The 13,416-nt window shown below is 42.5% G+C and overlaps 1 protein-coding gene across 3 annotated transcripts in view; it reads left to right on the forward strand.

The window, feature by feature from the left end:
• Window positions 1-7,530: 7,530 nt before the first annotated feature.
• Window positions 7,531-13,416, forward strand: part of BANP (BTG3 associated nuclear protein) — a 154,575-nt gene continuing 148,689 nt past the window's right edge. For all 3 annotated transcript variants that reach the window (XM_049804224.1, XM_049804225.1, XM_049804226.1), the window contains exon 1: window positions 7,531-7,636. The gene's annotated coding sequence lies outside the window, so the exon portion shown is untranslated. The remainder of the gene's footprint in view (window positions 7,637-13,416) is intronic.

The raw sequence follows: 13,416 nt of genomic DNA on the forward strand, positions 1-13,416 counted from the left end.
TAAGAGGGATAATGTTGTATAGACTAAAAATAGGAACAGACATAATGAACCATAATTACTCCTCCCACTCACCACTTTGACCCAGCCAAAGTGGGTTTTTTTCCAGTGGGGAGAACAGATTGAGATGTTTTCCTGACCTGTGCTTCTTAGAGATGAAAGCATGAAGAATGTTACTCTTGCTATTTCCACACGCAATTCCAATAATTTTGTTGTTTTATGTGAAAGATCCGTATAGAAAGCCCATCTTTTCATTTTTTGGGGGGATGTTTGCTCCTCTTCCCATACCTGCAATCAATGCAAACGGCACAGACGCAAGTAGCTTCTGAGTTAGAGCTGTAGGTTCTCAGGCCAAACAGAAACAGAAACACAGGCAAGCAATTCATTCTCTAAAGACTTCTCATAATGTTACAGATTATAATAGGCCAAATGGGGATGAAGATGGAGAGCTGTTAGGAAAGGGTGCCTGGGCACATCAGGGTGCAGCAAGGGCCAGCTACTCTCCAAGGACAGGGGAGTGGGGAGCCAAGGATGACCCCAGCACAGGCAGTGCCTGCACCAGCCCAGTGCCACCGCACAGAGGCAGAGCGTGACAGAGCTGGCCACTGGTAAAAGGGTCCACTGACAGTCCCAAACACTGCAAGTGACAAAACAGGTCCAAGGTCCAACCAGAGAGCACAAACAGGAGCAAAAGGAGACAGAGCCAAAGACAAGCAACCACAAGGGTCCAAAGTCCTTCCTAGAGACAGAGCCAGAGACAAACCTGAAGACGAGGGCCCTAACAACAGAGTTTAAGGGGCCAGGCTTGGGCTTAAGTGGGCTCCTGGCCCATGGGCAGGGCTATGGGTGGAGGCTGCAGGTGAGGCTTGTCAGGGTCATTAAGGCTTGTTAGTGGCCTCAGGGTCATGACAGCTCAAAAGTATATGTGGTCTTTAATAATTCTCATGTAAGTATTTGCAAAAACCATGTGATTACATAGGAGGGCATATTTTGAAAGCTGCAGAATCTATCAGTGACAGAGCAAGCAGAAATGATAAGACTGTTAACATTCTGCCATTAAAAATCACTCCTTTCTTAATCCATATATTTACCCGTGAAATATTTTTTAATAGGGTTTTTTTTTACTTAACAAATTTTGGTGTTTTGAATCAGAAATGTCTTTGGCAATATTTTCATTAAACATATGCATGCCTGTCATCTCTTATCACACAGGGTGTAAGTACGAGGCTCAGGCTCAGGGAATCCTCTTTGGTATCCTAAAGTGGCAAGCTTATCTATGCTATTTGCTATTCCAAAACCTACTATTTAGAAGACTCTTAATGCTGGTCATTTATTGCCTCAGCTGCCTGCTTGAGTATCTAAGAGCAAGCCATTGTCAGCTAGGAGTTCTACCTGAAGAACTGCAAAATGAAACTTCTATTGTTGCTCATAACTGTGGGTAATTACATACGTGGAGTGTGACTGTATACAATGGAAATGTGCTTACTTTGTCTTCACAGAAAATAGAGAAGTAAAAATCTAGAAATTTCTGCTGTCACTACCCATCTGACTTTTGCTGTAAGTGCCTCCGGACTAGACTGCGAAGATCAATATTTGTTTTCTTTCTGATGCTTACTAGATGGTTGCTAGCACTTACATTCTGGTTAATTTCAAATGAATGCTGTTACTTGCAGAGAGATTACTTCCTTGATTTAGTGTCTCAAGAAATCTGATTCTCCTGGCATCAGGCTTGCAAGGGTGTTCCTGTCCTAATAGAGTCTCAGTTGCAACATTGGCAAGTCAAACTCAACAATTCAGAAAAAACATAGTCTTACAGTTTTACTGTAATTAAAAAGATACAAGGAAAGTGTTTTCATAATTAACATTTTCCTCACCTATTTATTGTTGTATAACAGCTGACAGGATGATCAATCAAGTAGTGGGAAGCTGCCTGAGATGGCATTGCTGCTGAGGAGTCCATGTGAAACCTCTATGGAGTATCTAAGAATATCACCTAGAGCAGCTTTCACAAACCTGTCAGGTCATTACTGGGTGGGCTTTAACACTCATATCTCTGTGGATTGGCTCACACTTCCCGTGTTAGGTATCAATTCAGCCTAAAGGAAGCTTTTCTTTGATGTCCAAATTATGCTAGGACACTTAGTAATGCGAAGGAGCTCACCAGCCTGCTAACCACCTCTATGCCCTCCAGTTTTTCATTCTCTCCCTTGTATTAGGGGTTCCCAAACAGGACAGAGTATTCCAGATGTGTCCTCACAGGTGCTGAGTAGTGGGGAATAGTCACTTGATGTGCTGGCCATGCGCATTCTAATATAGCCCACTACATCATTAACCTTCATTGCTCCAAGGGTGCGTTGCTGATATGTGTCCAACTTGTCCTCCAGGATCTGCAGTGCTTTTCTCTGGAGCTTTTCACCCTAGCAGTCAGTCCGCAGGGTGTACCGAAGCATGAGATTATACCATCCCAAGTGCAGGACTTGGCATTTGCCTTTGTTGCACTTTGTGAAGTTCCAAGCTGATCTGGCTTGTCAGGACCGCTCCCAATGGTAGCCCTACTGTCCTGCGTATGACAAACGGGGTGTTACATGGAAACATGCTGAGGGGACGTTCTGTATCTCTGGCCGCTGATGAAGATTTACACGTAGTTTATTTTAACTCTTACACCTGAAAAAAATGGGGTAACATTGCAAATAATTTTGAACATGTGTCTAGACGGATGCAGGTCCAGAACTAGGAGACCATCAAATTCTGCTTAGAATAATAGCATTAATGATACATTGATGCTATGTAACATTTTATATCTGGATTTCTGAAAAAAATATATGAAGGTGGGGACTACACACTGGATGAAGAAGCAGTTCTCAGGCAATCCGCAGTCTGAAGAAAAGGATAGAATCCTCTAAAATCAGTGAGTGTGATGAGCTCCCCTTCAGGCTTTTGATAATCCCAGCGGATTAAAAAAGGCTGCTGATGATAATGGTACCTGACCAAGTAAACATGGTCTGTGGCAAACCTGAACAAAGCTGGGCAAACTAGCAAATACTGGGCAAAGATATCAGCCCTGTAACAGAGGTAAAAGGGCAGCAGAAACAGCTGTGAGCGTGATCCTGGGAAGATCACAGTTGGGCGAAGTGCAAACACAGGGCTTGTTAGAATGGCAGATTTCTGAGAAGGGGAATAGCCTCCTATCTTTTTTTTCCATGATGGATACAGGGAGATGGAACAGCATGTAAATAAGTAAGAGAACATTTTGATCATGCCTGACCCTTCTCACCTTATTTCTCAGACTGGCAAAAATTGACCTTACAAGACCATGAACTTTGACCAGCTAGATGACCAAATATGTAACAATGTTTTTTCTCTCTGCTGTGGGAATTCAAGGCCTTTTCTTCCATCCTCATTCACGAATATTAGGAGTACCTTCATTAAATGAAATGTTTACTCGGCATAAACCAGAAGAGAGATCAGAATTAGAACAGAAAATGTCTGTGTCTTGCCCTAAGTCACAGAACTAGCTGAAGTAGGTTCAGGAGCAAAACCCACTTGATCCTGACCTGTTTTCTGTAAAGAAATCAAAGAACAATTCTGAGAGAATTGAAAATGGACATGATGCCTGAAAAGTAAGTGATGAAGAAGTATGTACTTGGAGGAGGAAAACCGACAACAGATTTCAACAGCAGAGAAGTTTTCTGTTGATAAAAGGAGAAATGCTACGGCAAGTTTACAAATAGCATTAATATTACCTTTGTTTAAAAGTGTATTTTATATGACTTTTAATTAAGCATCACTATGTCACAAGATAGTGCATGCTGTGTTCACAAGGATGTGTTTGTGTCCCTCTCCAGTTGTGAGAGTTAGTATATAGAAAATGAATAAAGTAACTCAAACAGAAACTGAACAAACAGGGGAACTTCAAGTACTCTATTTGTTTTTAGTAGCATAGGATATGATCATGGATTTCATCCATAGGAAAAAAAATTATTCCTACAGGGTTCTTACGGCAAATACTCTGGAGTTACTTCTGCGCCCAGATCACATCTTCTGTGTTCTTCATGCCTTTGTTTCTATACTCTCATGCTCAGCAGTGAGTATAATTATGAATGCCTGTCACTTGTTTAAACAAATGCTTTGTTTGGCAACCTTTGTTTTCCTGCTGCTGATGCAGCTGCAAAATTGTGTGCACAGTGTGTTAATTTTTTACCTTTGATGCTATGGTAAGTTTTTTTTCCTAACAAAAAAAAAGGAAACCAATGAATGAGATACCAATCTCTCTTGATCCACACAAAACATGTGAAAGCAGCAACTTCCTTAGGAAACAATAGTAAATGAATGCTGATACAACGGTAAAATAAGCTAGATATTTCCTGGAACCAAATGATTCTTCGTAACGTGACAGAGAAAAGTTAGCACATACATAAAATGCAAGAGAGAGAGAGAGAGAGTAAAAAAAGAGGATGAAAAAGGTGAGGAAATAAAACAACAAAGAAATATCTTCTTATTTTATTTGAGACAACAGACTAACAGGGCAACAGGATGTATTTTCTTCTATAAAATTAAAAAATTAAATTGTTATATTAGAACTCATTAGAATTGATCAATATTAGAATTGATATATTAGAACTAATTTTTATAAGGGGGAAGGAAAATAAGAATGGATTTGACATAGGCACTTGAGCAAGTTACCATGGTTTAAATCAGAATATAACTTACAGTGTATCAGCTTCTTCCTGGTGCTTGCTTATGGAAAGTCTTTTATCCCATGGTGAAGCCTTCATTCACTGGAGGGGTTCTTACACTGAATTTCATTACATTATTCTAGAAATATTCAGGTGAGCACATCTTTGGAAGCTCATAAAGCTTAGGAGATTGCCAAGCACAGGAAACAATTATCCTTGGGTAAGTCATTCGTGTGTTGGTACTGTAAATTAAAGACTGAAAGCCAAATTGGGGCCTTCCGATATAAGTACAAAGGTTGTCTCCACTGTTAGGTTGTGAACAGAAAGATCATCTTTCTCCTACTGTTTACCAATGTTTTCTGTCATTGCAGAGTAAGTATGTCATACCTGGCTGTGTCAATCTCAAGGGCAACAAGGGATAGGCTGTGATAGTGGAGTCTCTTTATGATTTATTGGTGTCATTCAAAATTTTAAAAGGAAACAATCCCTGCTTTGGAAGAAATGATAGGGAAAAAAAATCTAAAATAATATCTCTGGTAAAGAGGGAAAAAACCCTTACAAGAGGAAGGTCAATTATATATTCCAGATTGCTGTAATGATCAGAGCAGACTGACTGGCTATCAGAAGGTAGTGCTTTCTTAGACAAATTGCTGTATTATTTTTTTATTACGTTGCTATCTCTGATCAAAGATGTAGACATCAGTTGGATCCTGCCAGTATTTCCTGTAGTTAGTTTGAAGACTATAGGTGAATAGTGTAATTGATGTATGACAATGGAAGTTTTTCTGTTTGTGATGTTTTAGCTGAGAAATGATTTACTAACTATACAGAGAGGAGCGGGATCGCACATCCTCAGCAGAACGTGAATTAATAATCTCTTGGAGGGAATGTACCGATGAGAAAACAGGACACCTTTTACATCGGATTTGGTTTGTGATGGCAAAGGCTTTTACTAGCCACTTTCCACAGCAGGTAGTACACTGAAATTTATATCATTCTTTTTCTGGCTGGCACCTGGCAATTGCTTGAGTGCAGCAGAAACTGGCAAATCTGTTGCAGGGCAAATCTGTGCAGCAAAGCATGAAATAATCCTGTGTGAAAAGTCAGTTTATAAGTAGTTTAACCTTTGAACTTCCTAATCTGCTTGTGAAGGAAGAGAACACAATAAATAAATCAACAGACTCAGCTGAACAGTTACAAATCTGGAAGCAGGAGCAAGGTTTTTCCTAACACACTGGTTGTTAATTACCAGGCTCGTGACGACTTTTTAATACTGAAAACACCAGCTTGAGAAGTCACTACGAGCACTTTCTAAGAAAGGCATGGTGCACATGTCAGCATAAGTTTCCCTGCCTGAAACACAAAACCCCTCAAGCGCTGTTCTCTGACTGCGTAAATTCCAGACAGATGAGCAGGAGGAATTGCTGGTCCCCTGGGGTCTGAAACGCTTTAGAAACTGGAGCTTTTGTGACATGCACCGTTTAATTTCATACAGGTACAGAAGTCCCGCGGTGGACACCTTGAGTTTGGACATGACAAAGCTACAGTGCCCGAGAACAGCATTTCAAACCACTAGCCCAAGAGCCACAGCAACAGCTCCATTTAGCCATAGGTCCGCAGATGTCAGGGTAGCCAATTACAGCTGAACCAGAGTGGATTCAATTGCACATCATGACACTGCAGTACTGAATTAAGCATCTCATTTAAGGAATATTTTTATGTGGAAGTCTGAAAGTCACCGCTGGCTCTGCTGAAGCTGAAAAATGAAGTGTGATGATGGTCTTGTTTGGGCAACACTGTGATATATAAGGATATAGTGAAGTAACCTGATCTCTGTCTTCTTTCAGAGCTACTTGCGTACTTCCTCCATGCTTCCTTTTTGTGCTTTTGGATATTTTTATCATTCCTAGGAGGTTAACAGAAGGTTTTCCACCTTCGCCCAGTCATTCTGTTCTCACACCAAATGCAGGAACAAAGCAACAGAGGAATCAGTCTGATGAGCTAATTTAGCAAATTCCCACTTGCTGCCTGTTCTTCAGCTGTGTTCTGAGCACGGTGACGTTTTTCTCCTTAACATGACAGCTCACATTCAGATCATCCCATTTCAGCGATGCAAGCACTCGGGAGCCATTTGAGCAGAGAGAAATTTAATGGAAGGGCCATAGAAAGGAGTAGAAAAGGGAACGTGTCGCTGCGTGAACGGCTTAGCGCAGGCGGTTCTCGAGGTGCAGATACGCGTTTAATCTGTTTGCTGACAACTCCACCGGCCAAATCCTGTGGCTGCGTTGCCGGGCAGGTCTGGAAACGCTTAATAAAAAAGAGATGTGACACTGGAGTTTGCGGTAACCCCGAGACGCTGTCGGAGAAGGAACCGCAGAGCCATGCCCAGCAGGACGCGACGGCAGGCTGCGGGACACGGCCGCGCAAAGCACATGGCTGCCTCGACCGAAACGCCGGCAAGGGTCCGTCACCCTCCTGGCGCGCAGGGCGAGACCCCGTTGTGGCCTCCCGGTCCGAGCAAGAGGGTTTCGCGGAACCCTTAGGGTTTGCGGCAGGGCGAAGAGGGGGAGAGAGCGGGGGGACACACGGTGTGGATGCGTGCGGGTGCGCTGGCTGAGGTGCGGAGGGTGTCGTCTGCGGTGCCTGTGGCACGGGACTACAATTCCCGGCATGCACCGCTCCGGCCGCGTGTACTACAGGTCCCGGCCTGCTCGGCGGGGGCGGCGACGAAGAACCGACGCGCTGCCCTCTGGGAATTGTAGTCTCTCCCGGCGGCGCGTCGGTGAAGGGCGGCCGCCGGGCCGAGTCCTCCGTGCGCCTGCGCGGGTTCTCGGGGCGGGCGGGGGCCGAGCGGGCGCAGCGGGGCGGCGCCTGCGCGCTGAGGAGAGGGAGATCTCTCGCGAGGAAGGACGCCATTATCGCAGCCGCTCGACAAACACCACGAGAATTCGGCACCGCACACGGTAACCGCGGCGCCCCGCGGCCGGACGGCTGGGGCTGAGCTCCCGTGGGGGGGCCGGACGCCTTGGGCGTATAGCCCCGGCCCTCACAGCTTTCCCGCTCCTCACAGCGTCTCCCGAGCACCCGGGCCGTGAGGCGGCGGCTCCGGGGAGGGGCTGAGGCGGGGGAGGAGGAGGAGGAGGAGGAGGGGGGGGGGGCCGCGGGCCCCCCGCCTCCTCACCCGGACCGGGCAGGGGTGGACGGGGGTGTGTGTGTGTGGATGTGGGGGGCAACCGGGGACTCGCCTCTTCCCGCCGCGGAGACGCCGGAGCTGGGCCCTCGGCGGGGGGCTGCTCTTCATCGCCTCGCTCCCCGCCTGCCTTCTCGGCGCTTGGGCCTGGGGAGGGGTGTCATGCCCCCCCCCCCCCCCGCCCCCTTACCCGGCGCTCCTCAGTGCCGGCCCCGTCTCTTTCGGGGGAGGGCCGCTGGTCAGCCCTGCGGGGCGTGCGGCGTTTGAGGTGGAGGGTCTGGTCTGTGCCTCCCCCCTCCGCCCCGGCAGTGCCCCCGAAGACAGTGCCCTCTCTTCCCCCACACCTCCCCCAGGCTTGTGTTTTCCCGTTTTGAGCCTTCCCTTCCTCGGGTCGCGCACACGCGGCACTGCAGGCACGTTTTGGGGAAGTGGAATCGCTCAGCGCACTCCCTCCCTATCGTAGGAGAGTGTAAATGACTGGTGACATTGGTACTGCCTCTTCCTTTTCTCTCTGCTGCTTGCAGGTAGCGGTAATGGAAAGGGGCTGCTTCTTTTCACCTGCCTGCTAGTCGGGGGGGGGGGGGGGGGGGGGAGGAAATAGTCTCCTGAGGTGCTGTTTTGCGTGTGTGGTCATTTAGGCACAGTCAGGGTTTTTCACATCCATATCGGGGTTGGTATTTTCTAGTCCTTTCATATTAGTGATCTGTTTGACAACACACTCGGTCCTCCCTTTTTCCTTATTTGCAATTCAAGTGTTGCTTTTTTTTTTTTACAATTACTCTTTTTTTAAATCCTTGTACAGTGGGAAGTTGTGTACTTAACCAAATAGAGTAATTTTATCCTGCTGTGGGACATACAGTTTATCTATCAGTTTATTTTTAGAGCTCTCAAGGGAAGATTTTTTTTTTTTTTAAGTAAACTATTTTGGAGGGGTATTAGCAACTGAGTGATTGCTGCAGTGGAAGCAGCTTTCAAATTGTAAAATGATAGCTTGGAACGTTTTTTTTGCTACTTTTTTTGCCTTCTGTGTGAGGTTACCTTAGGTGTAGTACCCTGTTGATGTTAGACTTTCAAGGAGCAAGCATAAAACTTGTAGAATTTTGAGTACTCCAGCAGGATCTTAAAACAACAAACAAAAAAACAAAAAAATGCCTTTGTCTTAATTTCATAGCAATGCCTCTTGAAACAATGGATTTTCTGTGTTAAAAGGTACTAATATACCTTTAAGATGGATGTCAATAGAAATCGACCAGAATAACAAAAATATGATTCTGAAACTGTATAAGCCTTATTCCTTATATTAAATGACATCTTGGCAGTAGTTCAGTTTTCAATAATACATGAAAAGATGTTACAAAGAAAGACTAGTTAATTCATTGAAGAGAGTGAAAAGATTGAGTTTGGGTTTGGGAAACATTCCATCTCCTTCAGAGGATGGAAATATTTTGTAACTTTTTTCTTTGTTTTGTAAATTTATAACCTGTTTTACAATGACAGTAACTGGCTTTAATGTCTTAATTATCCAGCCATGTTTAAGTTGTTGTCTGGTTACAGGACAAGTTTTCAATTTTAAGGTTCTTCTAAAGGAGTAATTGATTAATAACATTTGGAGTAATTGAATAATAACATTAAGAGTATGGTAGTAATATAGTGAGCGCTAATTATCAATGTTCACAGTTGAAAGGGTTCCATCAGCACATGTTCTGCTAAACAGGTTTGGAAAGAGTTTTTTTCCTGCCTGTGCTGCTTTTAACACGGTACAACATACTTGTTCTATACTGTTTTGGACTGAGTAGGTGAAGAAAGATGAGCGTATAGTCATAGCTCCATGTAACCAGAAGCGCTACTTAGGGTTTACCTTGATTTTGCAAGGAGTAGTGCTGTGCTGTGGGATTCAGAGCCACATAAATTACAGTAAAATGCTCACATTTGCAAGGACTTGAGGTTGTCTCTCTGGTCTTTTATCTTGAGGTTTTCCCTAAACTTGTAAAGCATCGTTTGTGCAGGAAGAATACATGCCTTTATTTTGTCAGAACTTGAATGTCTTCGTATCTTTCATTGAAGAATGCCTTGAATTGAAATTGCTGTGATGCTCCTTAGAAAGTAAAGACTCTCTCGGTACACTCATTTTGAAAGGAAGAGATGGGTATTTCCAGTTGTGCGCAGAAGCTCTTGTCCCAGAGATCTACAGAAACTGTTTATGTGAATTGAGCAGAACAGCAAGAGCTACTTGTAGGAGGACACAATGCAAGTCTAATGATTAGAATTAGAACAACAAAATGTCTATGTATACTAAACTTTGCCAATAAAATTTTTTTCACAGATTTCATTTCCTTTAGTTTGAAACTTGATAGTTGTTAACTATTGAAGTAATTTTGTTTTCTGTTTTTTACATATTCATTAAAGGGCTAAATCATAATATTTTTTTTTCAGGTAAAATAAAAAGAATAAAATGTCTTTGAAGTCATGTCAAACACTTGTTTCCTTGCAGTTCTAGGTTTTTAAAGCTACTGTTAAGTGCTTAGTTTTGCCTACCACTTGTTAGACTGCGTGTTAAGACATTAAGCAAAAGTGCACAAAAGGATTAACTTCGTAAAATCCTTTGCATTTGGGACTTCAAATAAAATAATTTGTAATGTTGTCTGTTGAACAAAATTATTTTATATTGCTTCCTGCTTATAAAACCCTGACTTAGTCCACTTAAGGGAAAAATAACATTAAGTTCAAATTTTCTTCTGAAAATTGGAGCACCTGTATTTTACGATGAAAAAAGAATGCATCTTTCCTACCCATGGAGTGAATTCATAGCAACTGTAAGGCTAAACACCCCTTCCTTCCCTGCTCCTTAGACACAAATGTGTCTATTAACATGTACCAACTTATCTCGCTTTAACGTCCTATGTATATGTGTATGTATAGTCTTGCAGGTTTAAAGCTGGAGTTACCTTTTTTTTTCCTAGAGGAGGGAGGGGGAATGGCAAAACAGGATCAGACTGTACTAATGTAAGTATTTCAGAATGTGAAGAACTACTCGTTCTACGTTTTTCTACTGAAAATGATGCTCTTCAGTTTATTTTCATAAGTATTTTTGGTAAGAATTTAAAAATACTAGTATTGACCCTGTGTTTTAAAACAGTGCTAAAGTCTGCTTCACCAGCTTGAATGTTTCCTTTTTCTAGATAGCTACAGGAGGTAAATCTATTAAAAGACTTTTGAGTAAGCAGATGATTTGTTGTATATTTTATGTTGGCCATCATGCTTTTTGATAGTAGAAGCCTATGCCAACATTGGGGTCTGTCCTTGCCCCCCCTCCCAGAACTGCTAGATCAGAAAGTTTTTGCAGCCTCTAGAAGATCAGCAGTGCACATACTAGGAAAAATACAAAATGATTAAAAAAAAATAAATTATTTTATTCCCTTTTGTTGTCAGAGATGCTGTTTTAGGTAAGCCAAACACGTAAGAACAAAGCATTTTGCACAGATGTCCCTGGAACTTGAGCCAGGTGTTTGTCATAGTGTATACTGGTCCTGGGGTGTGTGCTGAGTGTAGACTGAGCAACTTTCCGAGGCAAAGCCTGTAAGTGGTAGAGCAAAGTCTCTTTCCTGCAAACAGGCAATTAAACTGGGAGGTTACAGTATTAGAAAGTCTTAATTCCTTCTGCCAATGAAAAACGTGCACTAAGCAAGGGTGTCTTACAAAGCACACTGAAGGAGGTCACGTTTGGGTATGTATGTCTTATTCCCACACCCTGCCTCCGTGTTTATTTTTTGTTTCTGTAGGAGAGCTAGTTTTAACATGGTGAAGGAATATGATGGTCAGAGGAAAACAGATTCTGGCATGGTGTCCGTGCTCCGCTACACAGACCTGACAAATGGTAGATTGTGGGAGAGTGTCCTGTGACGTGCACACAATGTCTTGGAGCTGAGGAGAGTAGCAGCTTTGGAGATGGAACAGTTGAGCCACATGGAAGTGGCTTCTCAGCAGTGCTGTTTTGTTGCAAACCAGCATGGGGCAAGACATGTTTTCCTCGGCAGTCTCTTCTGGTTGAAATTTCACTGATGGGGATTTTCATCACACAGCTCTAGTCTTAGCGTAGCGTGTTGTTGGTAATGTGATGCAGAGTTGTGATGTTGGAGCCATGCTCGTATTTCTCAGGGTGTGCGTGGCTCAAGAGTATAGCTCCAAGATGCAGGGCTTAGTGTTGCTTTCATTTTTATCTACACAGTAACAAGTCATTTCTGCAGTGTATCAGCTTCCAGAAAAACATCCAAGCCATTTTCTGCACTAACTAAAGTTTCTAAATGATCTTTTACTTGGCCTTAAGTAGGGAACTTTCCGATTCTTGATGATTGAATAATATGGATGTTGTTAAACTTGGAGAGATCTGTGTCAGAGCCAGTTTTTAGTTTGATCGAAGATGTCATACTTACATCTGCCTACAGCTGTGATTTCAGCTTGAAATGTACTCTGGATTTAGTGATATCTTTAACTCTTTAGAGGAAATAATAGTCTTCAACCTAAATCTGATGTTTATGAAAGTGAATAGTTGGATTTTTTTTAGTAATTAAAAAGTCCAGTTCTATCTACTATAACTTCAAGAATTAATTTTTTTCCACTTTTAATGCTTTTTCCTCAGAAAGCGTGAGATTGTTGTGGTTTTTTTCCACATTTTGGATAATTTCTAATAAAGAAGGAACTCATTTAACACCCCCCAACCCCACTTATCATACACTTTTTAGCAACATATTTAAAAGTAATAATTTTCTGTTTACACTAAATTGCAGTGTTTGGTCTGTGAAGTGAAGTAATATTTGCTTTGGCAGAGTTAGTAATACAAGATGCCCCTTAGGCATTCAGTAGTTCAATCCTTCAGACAGAAGTCTTATCCAGGTAATTTTTTTTTTTCTATATAGTATGGTTGCTAGCTTATTCTTCACTCAGCCTTTCTTCTAGGTCTAGGTATACAACTGGAATAAATTTTGTTGGAAGGCTTGAAGAATCATGGGCTCTTCTGGTAATGTAACTGTTGGCATGTGGTCATTGATGCCAAAATTGGTGGTAAGACTTCCTTTGGAGTCAGCAACTCTCGTGGCATATTGGTGTGCCTTTTCCCACTGAGGCAGAGCCCAACCCCACTGAAGCTTCATGATGGTGAGGGCTTCTGAAAGAGGGAATCTTCATGGAAAATTTAATCGACTCTAAAATTTTTTCTTTGGTAAATGTTTCTTATTAAATAATTGCATGGAGTTAATGGCCTTGCCATTTCAGTGGTCATTTGAAATTTAAAGTACCATCTGTGATACTATTCATTAAGCTGTGTTCTTGAATACAGAGAGTTTTTTTTTTTAATGAGGGGGGAAATTACTTTGTGATACTGAAATGATTGGATAACATAATGAAAAACTGGGCTTTCAGATGTGTAAGTCGAAAACTATGCTAATTGCCTTAAAATCTCTTTATTTCCCATCTTTTAATCTTGACTGTATACTTTCAGTCTTGCAAAAGGGAAATCAACGTAATATTGCATAGACTTTCACAAATATCAAATGGTTG

The sequence above is a fragment of the Accipiter gentilis genome, chromosome 7 (assembly GCF_929443795.1).
Source record: "Accipiter gentilis chromosome 7, bAccGen1.1, whole genome shotgun sequence".
Classification (NCBI taxonomy): domain Eukaryota; kingdom Metazoa; phylum Chordata; class Aves; order Accipitriformes; family Accipitridae; genus Astur; species Astur gentilis.